At 39.2% G+C, this 10,000-nt stretch overlaps 3 protein-coding genes and 1 long non-coding RNA gene across 4 annotated transcripts in view; 1 reads left to right on the forward strand and 3 right to left on the reverse strand.

The window, feature by feature from the left end:
• Positions 1-10,000, reverse strand: part of LOC116054954 (NACHT, LRR and PYD domains-containing protein 12-like) — a 752,812-nt gene that overhangs the window by 672,968 nt on the left and 69,844 nt on the right. The window lies entirely within an intron of this gene.
• The window catches only part of LOC116038066 (NACHT, LRR and PYD domains-containing protein 3-like), a 1,733,742-nt gene that overhangs the window by 643,252 nt on the left and 1,080,490 nt on the right, over positions 1-10,000 (reverse strand). The window lies entirely within an intron of this gene.
• The window catches only part of LOC116034665 (NACHT, LRR and PYD domains-containing protein 12-like), a 575,637-nt gene that overhangs the window by 112,988 nt on the left and 452,649 nt on the right, over positions 1-10,000 (reverse strand). The gene's annotated exons all lie outside the window — the stretch shown is intronic.
• The window catches only part of LOC118495158, an 8,312-nt gene continuing 4,466 nt past the window's right edge, over positions 6,155-10,000 (forward strand). Inside the window, exons 1-2 of the long non-coding RNA XR_004897483.1 lie at positions 6,155-6,330; positions 8,165-8,167. This is a non-coding gene — a long non-coding RNA (uncharacterized LOC118495158). The remainder of the gene's footprint in view (positions 6,331-8,164; positions 8,168-10,000) is intronic.

Consider the following 10,000-nt stretch of genomic DNA (forward strand, 5'->3'; position numbering starts at 1 on the left):
GTAGCTCTCGGTCTCGGCCCCCTAGCAGATGGTCTGACCCCATACACTGCCCCCTGGTGGCTCAAACAGGTAATTGCATTGTTTAAAAAATGAATGGAATAATTACTGGCATGACCAGATATTTTATAAATATCTTAAATAACAAAACACAACTAAATGGTGATAGGTAATACATCAGATTACATATACTGCTTTAGTAAAATAATATTAGCTGGCTGACGATGGGAGCAGCAGGACGCACAAAACTAAAGTTACTGTTGCACTAGTCTGGACATGTTGCCATGCCAACCATGCAATAAAGGTTTCCTAAATGCCCTGTATATAAATGTGATGTCAGCTTACTAATTGATTGCGGGTTTTGTGTAGATTTGGACTTTTATATGTTTATTCCACTTTGTTTAAACGGCAAAAATGTTAGTGAGTTAATCTACTGAAATGGCCCCCCCACCATAACAATGTTAGTGAGTTAATCTACTGAAATGGCCCCCCCACCATAACAGAGGAGTGTGATGTGTAAGATGAGAATGCAGAGGTTTAGTAACGTATGTCGTGGCTGTAAAAATCAAATGGCATCTGTACTTCTTTGCTAAGTGTAAACTTCCACGCAAGGGAGGGTCACGCCACTTTTTCAAATCATTTTGGAGGGTCATAGAAAAATTATTACTGACGAGGGAAGGGTCACGTCTTTTTAGGTTTGAGTCCTCAAAACTCCTCCGGTGGCCCCTTAAATAAGGAACAGTCCCTTATAGGCCATTACAAAGAGAAAGAGGACCATATGTTGACAGTTTAACAGCCTTTTTGTTGTTTGAGCCAGAAATCAGATTAATATAATGTTCAACTTCATGGAGAAAAAGTACAAAACTTGTTTTTTTAGCACTGAATTTACACTTATGAATGTGAAATTTTGCCAAAACAATTAATGAATGTATAATGAAGTACATCTTTTCTTTACTATGGCTTTTATAAAAGCAAAAAATAATCCTTCCACAATAAAGCAAAGTCTTTATAAATATGGTCAATGATGAATCTGCCGAGGTTTAGCCCAAACGTTGTGGTGTGAGGGCAATGCCAAAAGAGGTGCAGAACAGTTTCTGGGTGGTCTTCACAAAAAGATGAGTTTGTGTTGATGTGTCTTTTAAATGTAATCATGTAATGATTAGCAGGGTAATATCTGTGAATCATTCTGAGAGATACTTCCTTCACCTTGTTTACTATCACGTATCTGTGAGGAATCATCCAAACCTCTTTCCAATCAACGGCATTTACACATCGGCTCCAATAAAATGGAACATTTGGAATAGAAACTATTTCTTTCTGAAATAATGCACGAATGTTCTCGTTATTATGAGGAAGTTGGAAAAACAGATTCTTCCAACTGGTGATTCAGCCACATCGGGGGGAGAGACAGAAGTAGGTGAAGTCTGCCGGTATATTTAAAAAGCATGATTGTGCCTGATGGATGGCGTCAAATACAACTGTGAATTCTTTGGGCGTAACTGGAATGTTATATGTTGATAAAAAGTCTCTATAGGAGAAAAGTCGCCCCTCTACATTAAATAGCTGGTCCACCAGCAGAATCTGATCGTGTACCCAATTCTCAAAATAAAATGACTTGTTCTTATATAAAATATCCAAATTAGATACCTGTGAGGTGAGAAATGATGCTTGTAAATAAGAGACCAAGCTGAGAGGACCTGCTTGTGAAAAGTGGAGTTTTACAGCGAGTTTGTCTACAATTCAAAATAAAGCCCAGACCACCAAAACCAGAGAATATATAATGGGGAATAAAAGTCCAAATCCAGACGGGTTTTTAAGAAAATGCTTAGCCCAATTAATCTTAAAGGTATTATTTAGAGCAGTGTTTCTCAAACTTTTTTGAATATTGTACCCCCTTTGAATTGCTTTTTTAAACCAAGTACCCCCTGACCAGCGCAAAACATTTAGGTAGAAAAGCGTCTCTATGAAGAGGAAGAATCCAGCGCCTGCAGTGATAGAGTCACTAAACTACAACCTTATTCAAACACAAACATTTAAATACTACATTTCACATTTTAAGAATCCATCAATTCATTCATTCATTATTATAGTATAATTATTTTAGGAATTATGCATGCATATTTGTAAATTAGCATTTCTACAAAAAATTCAATTACCCCCTGCAGTACTCCAAAGTACCCCTAGGGGTACACGTACCCCCATTTGAGAATCAGTGATTTAGAGTATTAAAGTCCAAAAAATGTAGCCCACCAGATTCATATTTATTCATAACATCACTTTTTTTGATATAATGGATACGATTTTTCCAGATGAAGTGAAAAGCATCCTATCAATGTCTTTCCAGATGTTACTATCCAAGTGTAAAGAGAGAGCTGCGTATGTTAGCCTGGATATCCTTCAGCCTTGGTAAGCAGCACTCTGCCTTTTAGAGAGAAGTCCCTTTGCAACCACTGCTTCAGTTCACAGTTGTTCTAACGATTGGAGAGAAATTTAACGGACATCTCATTTTCTGATCTTTAGAGATAATAATACCCAAGTACGTCACTCCTTTCTTGATGGGAATGTTGCAAATAGTTTGTATATTACAGTCTTTTAAAGGCAACAGCTCACATTTATTAATATTTAGGCATAAACCAGAGGCCTCTGGAAACTGGTTAATTACTTGAATGGTAACAGGTATCTGGCTTGCATTTTTTAAGAAGATTGTGGTATCGTCAGCAAGCTGACTGATGATGATATCCCTACCGCAATAGAGATTCCTTGTATAGCACTATTACACACATAAGTTGGGAGAATTTGCGTACAAAGTAAAAACAAATAAAGAGTAGAAACACCAGCCTGATAATCGGCCGTCGGACCGTCTGGCGAGGTCGGTGACTCGAGTCTGGTCGGTGTGTCCCGTGCCGTCGTCCATCAGAGGAACCGGGCAGTCACAGACAGGACCAGGAAATGGGGAGCAGATGAGTCTCTCAAAATCTAAGTGAAATCTGTTAAACTGACCTTTGTTGATCTGAAATGAAGACAGATTCAGCAACTGCACGGCCTATTTCTCTCTTCAAATGTTTTCAGAAACACGTTTCGGTGAACTATTTTAGTCCAATATGAGATCGTATTCTGAACGAGCCGCCATGACAGTCTGGCTGTGAATTTCCGGAGAAAAAAGACCCATGTGACGCGTTCGTCCAATCAGCTGCCGGTTCTCATTTTCTGGTAAATAATCAGACTGTTAATGGTGTCACTACCCGATGTGAGTCGAGTGCAGATTTGAGTTGCGCATGCTCAGATTTAAACGGTTTACGACCTAACGCAAATCTCAAGAAATCAACTACATTGCTTTAACTGTTTCTTTTTAATATCTCAATTTTATTTTCAAGTCTTAAGGTACAAATGTAAAATGGCATTACTGAAAACCAGCAAACATGTAGGTTAGAAATTTAACAAATGGCTAAGACATCAGGATAAATGGCTTTTGTAAAAGATGTTCAGAAAGAGGCTTTGGTGAAAGGCTTTTCATTTGCTCTCCATTGCATAAGAAATAACACTATAATTAGTTATGTGTTGCATGGCAGCCTTGTACTATGGGAAGCTTTGCTACTGCAGAATACTTTAATGCTTGAACTTTTTGTGCAATACTTCCATTTTCATAAGTCCCAATTTCTGTAGTTGACTTCAGGCATGTCAGGAGCATCATTCAACTACAGCAAAAAAACAACATACCAGTTGTAACAGATTATTGAAGCTGATGAAACAAAAATCAAGTCCACACATACTGTATTTACATTCATGGTAAATGTGTTTGAGCCCTTTACAATTCACCAGATAAAACTGGTATATTATTATGCTGGTACATTCTCAAAATACAAAGTCAGAAAAACCAATATAAATATAATAAATATAAATATCAAAAGTCAGAGTAGTGTACTAAGTCGGACTGTGACAAACAGGTTAAGACATAGTCCCACTGGCCATGATGATTTCAGCCTGTAGTCGACTCACTCCTTCTGCCTGGAGCATTTTGATGATTATCTGAAAAACAGTTCATTCAGTCATCTTGCGGTCATCCAAAAGAGTGCATTTTTATGTTTTTTGTTTTCCAAAAGGATGAAATATTGACTCGATGATAAACTCAATAATTTACTCACAATTCTGAATAAAGCTAGATTGATCATCTTACCTCTGGGAGCATGACATCGAACACAAAATCAAGCAGTTGTATCTCCCCCCTCTTGATTTTTGCCCCAATGCCAGTGGTCTCCTCAATGACCCTCAGTAGCTCAAAGCTCTATTGAAAATAAAGTACAAATCAATAAATTAATCTTGAACATGTTGTCTATGTGTTCATAAAGCGGAGAAAGAAAGATTTCAGAGGGCCTCCACTCCCATGACCCCATATCCATGTTTACTCCACAAGACTCCAAAAACTGCAGGAAAACACACTAAACCTCATTTAAAGTTTCCCACACAACATTTGGACAAGCTGGGAGAATGTAGCATTGTCAGATGGTTGTCACATTACACAACATGCTTCCAGTAGAAAAGCTGCTGTGCATTGAACATTGTTTTGTCTGTAAAATTTGTACCTGCTGCCTCCCAGATTTTCTGGAGATCTCTCTGAGTGGTAAAAATGTAAACCCATCCAATACTTCATTTATCTGCTGTACATAGATATACATGACTGATGACATTTTTATTTACCCGCTCTTCACTGAAAATCAGCATCCTTGGCTTCAGATGTTGTTTTAGCCGAATTGATGATGGGTTTTGCCAGAGATACATCCTATTTGATCTTGCCCTTCCACTGACGAGATCATCGTGTAAGCTCTTAAACCAAAGCAATAAAGGGTGAACATGTAAGCACTGATAGAGATTTTAATCACTAACATCACAGTTTATGTAAAAGTTACCTTGATCTGATCTTTGGAGAACACTGAGAGAAACCCTCCATTCTCAACAGCAGCCAAGATCCTGCAGATAATTCAAACCAGACATTAGTCAGCACAGTGACTGCAGAAAGTATTGGTCTAGTCATTTATCATCTTTAGACTACAGACAATAGAATAACCCAGCTGGCAATGAATGATTTGAAAAATATGATTGCAATGCTTGTGGATCAAAACGGCAATATTCTCTATCGTAATGCAAAATTATTTTGGGAACATAATGTTGTCTGTGCAGGACATGGTTTTAGACAGCAGACATTTTTTCATATTGTCTACGTTCATTAAGCCTTTCTTGGAGAAGTGCAGGCTACTAAATTGACTTTTAAATTGTGTATTACCTTGTACATCTGTGCATCCACAGTTGAATGGGTCACCAAAATTCCCAGCACAGTCTCTGTGCAGCCAGCCCTTGCACATTTGGCACTGCACCCATGGCAGAGACTCAGCATCTGGGTACAAGGGTCTAACCACATAAAAGACATGTTCATATTGGGACAGTGCATAATTGAACTAATTAAAGAATATATTGTACAGACACGGGGGCAGTGAAACTATTGAATAAACTAAAGTTTTTGTGTGTTAAATTATCTTTTAAACCCACCTCAGTCCTGTCTCGGATGTCTGGTAAATACAGAACTTCCTCGAGTTGGCCATGCAGCATCGTTCACTGTCAGAGACCCCCTCCGCCATGTTTGTCTGGACAAGTCAATTTGCAGCGTTATTTACAGTGGAAAAAGGAAGTATTATACATGTTTACATTTATCTCAGGTAATATACTTCCAATGAAGCAATTCACATTACATTTTTACTCGATGTATTAGCCCATGAAATCCACATATTCAAAGAAGTGATAAAAGTGTGTTCATAAATTAAAGGTATAGTGGAGGATTTTCCCGAATTTTAGAAAAAAATGCACATGCGCAACACTCTACCTGCTCCCGAGTGGGAACGCCTATTAAATGTGTGCACGAGAGAGCGTGCACAAGCCTAGTTGTCCTCGTGCACGCTCTGTTTACAAGTTGCTGTCGGCATGGCTCATACAAGCCTACTTTCCAAAAGAAGATTTGCACTTTTTCCACTATGTCAGACTCGCCACCGGTCCAGTCTTGTGGGATCCGATATTGACTACGATCCCGTGCCCTGTTCATCCCGACCAAGATCCAGGAGGGGGGGGGGGGGGTGCGCCTAGAGGCCGAGGGGGACGAGGTCGGGGCGGGGGGCGCAAAAGCCAGCACCGGCCGAGAGCGGGGAGAAGGCGGCCGTGAGAGAGGGGGAGGCAGCGGTCGGGCACGACGGCCTTACGTAAACATATCACCAGAATGATTGACAACTAGGAGGACCAATAGTTTTGATGATCCACCCGGAAAAAGAAAATCCTCCACTATACCTTTAAGTTATTTGTAAAAAAAGTGTAATGATACAGGAACAAGGTGGAATCTGTAACAAATGTTTTCATAGCACTTAAATCATTAAAAGCTGTTATGTATATAAGGTCCTCCTTGATAACTAACCTCAGTGTCCTGCTCTAGCTTTCTCTTTAGCCTGAAAACTGGAGGATGCCTTCCCTCAAGGAGCTCCCGACATTCATTTGTCCAGTGGGCAAAGACTTTACCATAACTAAAATGAAATTATATGATTGAAGTGCATTGATAATATAAACCCTTGTGTTGACTTCGGGTCAAATTGGCCCGTTTGCAAAGAAAATATGGGACATAGAAATAAGCGCTGAAAATGTATAGAAGAAAAATGTAACAATTTAAAACGTTGGAAAAAGCAAAAACAAACTGTGGAAAAAAAGGCGTAAAACAAATATATTGTTTTGAAGGTTGACGGGAAGACAACACAAGGGTTAAAATACCAGGAAGTTGAACTACACGCAGGGCAACTGTCATAATGAAGCTGCTCTTGGGCCATGCTAAGGTCAGAGACAAGCTGCAGGGAATGAATACCCCAAAAATTCATTCATCAACGGTCATATGACCCATATGATCTACTGAATACCTGTACTTGTTCAAGTTGTTGTTCTGAAATAGTAACAGACTTTGCATAGATACCTTTGAAACCTTGACTATAACATGATTATATGCATACCCTTCTATTCCAAATCTCTCCAACAGTTGCACACACCACCACCTCCTTATGTGTGGTATGTCACTCTAAAAATACAATTAGAAACACAAAATTACTACTCTGCTGTTTAACATATTTCTTTTCTATTTCTTAAAAAAAGGATAGATAATTAGGATACCTCTGAGAAAGGGAATGGGGTTGAGGTGCACAAGCAGAGGGCATACTGTGAAAAACCAAAAAACAGAAATATAGTTGCAATCAGCGATGAATAGGGTCTGTTTAGTGTTTAGCAGCAAAACGTCACTCTTGCTTAAAACTAACATCATGAGGAGCTACTGTAACATGTTATTGAGAAATATGTCTTACCATCAACATGAAAATCCCACAGGAAGTTCCAGATGTCTGTGTAGGGAAGTTCTGTTAAAAAGCAAAAGCCAAAAACAATTATATTCAGAGAAACATCATTGTACTGTTTTTTTCAAAAGTTGTGAATGGAATGAAGCCCATGGAAAGTCCATGATGTGAACACCTCAAAGTCTGCTCCAGTCTTCTCTGTCCATTGTCCCTCCTCAATGCAGCATGCTATCTCTCTGATACACACAATAAGAATACTGATCAGATAATGAACTAGAGAACTTGTTTTTGTAGCCTGAGAACAAGGCTACCTATATCGTAGAACACATAGCCATGGAACAGGGCTACTATGTCAGCAGAATATCAACCACATTTCTTATGAACAAACTTTACGTTGTGGTTGCTCATATCTATCATGCCATATTTCAAAGTCAAATTTGTGTTTTGGGGAATAACATTAGTAATATGCACATCCTCAAAGCGCAACTTCTCAGAAATGAACATTTTTACTGAGGTCATTAATGGGTTAAGTAAGTGGTATTAGAACAACACCACTTTTGAACATGTGTGGCCATAGAACAAGGCCAGTAATTATTGTCAAACCAAAACCTAAACACTGCTCTGTAGGCCTCGTCTCCAAACCCTTTGGGATTCAAAGAGTCTAAGAACAGGATCTCTCTCTGAGCTACCAGTAACACCTGCAACGGATTAATGCAGAAAATGCATTATTTGTTACATTTCATTGCAATTGAAATCCCCAAATTTGAAGTTGGTAATTTAAAGTTATACTCAACGCAAAGAAGGTAGTGGTCTGCTGCACCATCCTGCCGACTCCAAGCAGGAAATAGGACGAGATCTTTGTGTCTCAGGTTGTTCTGTGTTTATTAGCAAAAAACATGTTGCAATGTTACAATACACTCAACATTTTGTCATCTGATGCTTTTGGCAAAGCGTTGACAACCTACCGCCAGTTTCAGCATTGGGTTCCCATTTTTGTTTTTCCATGTAGGGACCACGTAAAGATCCACAATGTGGACATTTTTCCTCTGATGAAAAGAAAATACATTAGTAATATGTAGTAATATGTATAATATCTATGTATGCATCGATTGACATACATGTCTTTGCGCGGTCTCTCCAATCATCCTGAAACAGGCATTTCCAATCTACTATAAAAAAATAAATATAATTTAAATTAAAAACACAAATAGGTTATAGTGTCATCAACTGTTTACACAGTATAACCACATATTTCTTCTGAGAAGCCAAAACACGTATTACACACACACACACACACACACACACACACACACACACACACACACACACACACACACACACACACACACACACACAGTACAAACACACACAAATGAAGTCACTACAATGACACACTCACGTTAGATTCCAGACACCGACTCCAACCTAGGGTCCAGAAATCCTCTCTTGTGAGGCCAGTGGTACTGTCTTTGACAAGGACTTCTGTAGCTGGACGATTCGTATCCAGGACATAAGTAAGCTGAAATAATTGCAACAATTTCAATGATATGGAGACATGCAGAAATAACCTTTGGATCAACTACATTTGTATCCTGTAATCTGAAAAATGCAACACCAAACAATCTGACATTAAACTGACAGACAACATAGTATCTGACTTACAAGCTCATCCTGAAGAGGCTCAAGGGCTTTTTGCCACTTTGGTCCAGGAAAGGCATAGCAGTGATCCACCCCCACCTCAAGGGCAGGATCTGTGTCTGCTTCTGTAGACGTTAATTTGCCTTTGTTGTTGTATTGGTATTGGCCTCAAAGATTCCTCTATCGGCCAGGCTCTATTAGATACAATACATTTTCTGTGCTAAACAACAACACTGATTAATACTGTAACACTTGCCTGTTTTCCTGTGATATGGCCTCAGGCGATTTATATTTACTTTATGGGTGCCATTACTGGTGTTGGTAGTGGCCACCCCCTTTTCATTCATCGTCTGGATTGTGAAAGGCCCCTGGTGGAGAGGCTTCAGGCCTTGACCAATGATTTTCTGTTTGGCAGACAAGAGAACTTTGTTTCCTTCTGCAAGAATGGCAGTTCTGCAGCCTTTCCTCTTTCTGGCCACATACGTCTTTCTCTGGCGCTCCTAAGCCTTTTCGATGTTAGCGAGAACCTACCAAATCAAAAAAATGCTGCAGTTACATGTAGTACGAAACATCTACTATGGCGTCTTCATTCAATGAACTGTGCCTCCCAACCTTGTCATTTAGCTCGATCACTTCATTCCTTTTTTTATCCAGATCTTCCTCTGGGTCATCGATCTCAAACTCGTCGCCCATGGGGCATGCATTGATGACCCCTGGATGACCAGGTTTTCGATAAAAAAAAATTTCAAAGGTGTATACTTTGTTGAGTCCTGCAGCATGAAAACGTTTAAGGAAAAGTGAACAAGTTTAATTTTCAGGTCAAATTTGCTTGTTTTTCTTTGTACAGACAGCTTTTTTTTTTTTTTGTTAACCACAGACAGATTTTCAATTTTGTGATGTGGAGGTGTGTAAATTGCTATGAATGGTCATGTGGGCCTCTGCAGCTGTGGGTCCTGTCACTTTGTGTCCTGTATTTATAGTCTTTATGCAAAGTCTAGTTT

Source organism: Sander lucioperca, chromosome 5, assembly GCF_008315115.2.
Source record: "Sander lucioperca isolate FBNREF2018 chromosome 5, SLUC_FBN_1.2, whole genome shotgun sequence".
Classification (NCBI taxonomy): domain Eukaryota; kingdom Metazoa; phylum Chordata; class Actinopteri; order Perciformes; family Percidae; genus Sander; species Sander lucioperca.